This window comes from Oncorhynchus nerka, linkage group LG3 (genome assembly GCF_034236695.1).
Source record: "Oncorhynchus nerka isolate Pitt River linkage group LG3, Oner_Uvic_2.0, whole genome shotgun sequence".
Classification (NCBI taxonomy): domain Eukaryota; kingdom Metazoa; phylum Chordata; class Actinopteri; order Salmoniformes; family Salmonidae; genus Oncorhynchus; species Oncorhynchus nerka.
In genome coordinates, this window is record NC_088398.1 from 86,208,947 (window position 1) to 86,213,272 (window position 4,326).

Genomic DNA, 4,326 nt, shown 5'->3' on the forward strand with positions numbered 1-4,326 from the left:
GTGGAGTCTATATACAGGGGGTACCAGTACAAAGTCAATGTGGAGGCTATATACAGGGGGTACCAGTACAGAGTCAATGTGGAGGCTATATACAGGGGGTACCGGTACAGAGTCAATGTGGAGTCTATATACAGGGGGTACCGGTACAGAGTCAATGTGCTGGAGACTATATACAGGGGTACCGGTACAGAGTCAATGTGGAGTCTATATACAGGGGTACCAGTACAGAGTCAATGTGGAGGCTATATACAGGGGTACCAGTACAGAGTCAATGTGGAGGCTATATACAGGGGGTACCGGTACAGAGTCAATGTGGAGGCTATATACAGGGGTACCGGTACAGAGTCAATGTGGAGGCTATATACAGGGGGTACCGGTACAGAGTCAATGTGGAGGCTATATACAGGGGTACCGGTACAGAGTCAATGTGGAGGCTATATACAGGGGTACCGGTACAGAGTCAATGTGGAGGCTATATACAGGGGTACCGGTACAGAGTCAATGTGGAGGCTATATACAGGGGGTACAGGTACAGAGTCAATGTGGAGGCTATATACAGGGGGTACCGGTACAGAGTCAATGTGGAGGCTATATACAGGGGTACCGGTACAGAGTCAATGTGGAGTCTATATACACAGGTACAGAGTCAATGTGGAGGCTATATACAGGGGGTACCGGTACAGAGTCAATGTGGAGGCTATATACAGGGGTACCGGTACAGAGTCAATGTGGAGGCTATATACAGGGGTACCGGTACAGAGTCAATGTGGAGGCTATATACAGGGTGTACCGGTACAGAGTCAATGTGGAGACTATATACAGGGGTACGGTACAGAGTCAATGTGGAGGCTATATACAGGGTGTTACGGTACAGAGTCAATGTGGAGGCTGTATACAGGGGGTACCGGTACAGAGTCAATGTGGAGGCTATATACAGGGGGTACTATATACAGGGGGTACAGAGTCAATGTGGAGGCTATATACAGGGGTACCGGTACAGAGTCAATGTGGAGACTATATACAGGGGGCACGGTACAGAGTCAATGTGGAGTCTATATACAGGGGGTACCAGTACAAAGTCAATGTGGAGGCTATATACAGGGGGGGTACCAATGTGGAGTACAGAGTCAATGTGGAGGCTATATACAGGGGGTACCGGTACAGAGTCAATGTGGAGTCTATATACAGGGGGTACCGGTACAGAGTCAATGTGGAGACTATATACAGGGGTACCGGTACAGAGTCAATGTGGAGTCTATATACAGGGGTACCAGTACAGAGTCAATGTGGAGGCTATATACAGGGGGTACCAGTACAGAGTCAATGTGGAGGCTATATACAGGGGTACCGGTACAGAGTCAATGTGGAGGCTATATACAGGGGGTACCGGTACAGAGTCAATGTGGAGGCTATATACAGGGGTACCGGTACAGAGTCAATGTGGAGGCTATAGACAGGGGGTACCAGTACAGAGTCAATGTGGAGGCTATATACAGGGGTGGAGGCTATATACAGGGGGTACAGAGTCAATGTGGAGGCTATATACAGGGGGTACCGGTACAGAGTCAATGTGGAGGCTATATACAGGGGATACCGGTACAGAGTCAATGTGGAGGCTATATACAGGGGGTACCGGTACAGAGTCAATGTGGAGGCTATAGACAGGGGGTACCGGTACAGAGTCAATGTGGAGGCTATATACAGGGGGTACCGGTACAGAGTCAATGTAGAGGCTATATACAGGGGGTACCGGTACAGAGTCAATGTGGAGTCTATATACAGGGGGTACCGGTACAGAGTCAATGTGGAGTCTATATACAGGGTGTTAAGGTACAGAGTCAATGTGGAGTCTATATACAGGGTGTTAAGGTACAGAGTCAATGTGGAGGCTATATACAGGGGTACCGGTACAGAGTCAATGTGGAGGCTATATACAGGGGTACCAGTACAGAGTCAATGTGGAGGCTATATACAGGGGTACCGGTACAGAGTCAATGTGGAGGCTATATACAGGGGGTACAGGTACCGAGTCAATGTGGAGGCTATATACAGGGGGTACCGGTACAGAGTCAATGTGGAGGCTATATACAGGGGTACAGGTACCGAGTCAATGTGGAGGCTATATACAGGGGGTACCGGTACAGAGTCAATGTGGAGGCTATATACAGGGGTACGGTACAGAGTCAATGTGGAGTCTATATACAGGGGGTACCGGTACAGAGTCAATGTGGAGGCTATATACAGGGGGTACCGGTACAGAGTCAATGTGGAGGCTATATACAGGGGTACCGGTACAGAGTCAATGTGGAGGCTATATACAGGGGGTACCGGTACAGAGTCAATGTGGAGGCTATATACAGGGGTACCGGTACAGAGTCAATGTGGAGGCTATATACAGGGGTACCGGTACAGAGTCAATGTGGAGGCTATATACAGGGGGTACCGGTACAGAGTCAATGTGGAGGCTATATACAGGGGTACCAGTACAGAGTCAATGTGGAGGCTATATACAGGGGATACCAGTACAGAGTCAATGTGGAGGCTATATACAGGGGTACCGGTACTGAGTCAATGTGGAGGCTATATACAGGGGTACCAGTACTGAGTCAATGTGGAGGCTATATACAGGGGTACCGGTACAGAGTCAATGTGGAGTCTATATACAGGGGGTACCGGTACAGAGTCAATGTGGAGGCTATATACAGGGGGTACCGGTACAGAGTCAATGTGGAGGCTATATACAGGGGTACTGGTACAGAGTCAATGTGGAGGCTATATACAGGGGGTACCAGTACAGAGTCAATGTGGAGGCTATATACAGGGTTTTCCGGTACAGAGTCAATGTGGAGGCTATATACAGGGGTACCAGTACAGAGTCAATGTGGAGGCTATATACAGGGGTACCGGTACAGAGTCAATGTGGAGGCTATATACAGGGGTACCGGTACAGAGTCAATGTGGAGGCTATATACAGGGGATACCGGTACAGAGTCAATGTGGAGGCTATATACAGGGGGTACCGGTACAGAGTCAATGTGGAGGCTATAGACAGGGGGTACCGGTACAGAGTCAATGTGGAGGCTATATACAGGGGTACCGGTACAGAGCCAATGTGGAGGCTATATACAGGGGGTACCGGTACAGAGTCAATGTGGAGGCTATATACAGGGGTACCGGTACAGAGTCAATGTGGAGGCTATATACAGGGGGTACCGGTACAGAGTCAATGTGGAGGCTATATACAGGGGGTACAGGTACCGAGTCAATGTGGAGGCTATATACAGGGGGTACCGGTACAGAGTCAATGTGGAGTCTATATACAGGGGGTACCGGTACAGAGTCAATGTGGAGGCTATATACAGGGGGTACCGGTACAGAGTCAATGTGGAGTCTATATACAGGGGGTACCGGTACAGAGTCAATGTGGAGTCTATATACAGGGTGTTAAGGTACAGAGTCAATGTGGAGTCTATATACAGGGTGTTAAGGTACAGAGTCAATGTGGAGGCTATATACAGGGGGTACCGGTACAGAGTCAATGTGGAGGCTATATACAGGGGTACCAGTACAGAGTCAATGTGGAGGCTATATACAGGGGTACCGGTACAGAGTCAATGTGGAGGCTATATACAGGGGGTACAGGTACCGAGTCAATGTGGAGGCTATATACAGGGGTACCGGTACAGAGTCAATGTGGAGGCTATATACAGGGGTACAGGTACCGAGTCAATGTGGAGGCTATATACAGGGGTACCGGTACAGAGTCAATGTGGAGGCTATATACAGGGGTACCGGTACAGAGTCAATGTGGAGTCTATATACAGGGGTACCGGTACAGAGTCAATGTGGAGGCTATATACAGGGGTACCGGTACAGAGTCAATGTGGAGGCTATATACAGGGGGTACCGGTACAGAGTCAATGTGGAGTCTATATACAGGGGTACCGGTACAGAGTCAATGTGGAGGCTATATACAGGGGTACCGGTACAGAGTCAATGTGGAGGCTATATACAGGGGGTACCGGTACAGAGTCAATGTGGAGGCTATATACAGGGGGTACCGGTACAGAGTCAATGTGGAGGCTATATACAGGGGGTACCGGTACAGAGTCAATGTGGAGGCTATATACAGGGGTACCGGTACAGAGTCAATGTGGAGGCTATATACAGGGGGTACCGGTACAGAGTCAATGTGGAGGCTATATACAGGGGTACCAGTACAGAGTCAATGTGGAGGCTATATACAGGGGGTACGGTACAGAGTCAATGTGGAGGCTATATACAGGGGGTACAGGTACCGAGTCAATGTGGAGGCTATATACAGGG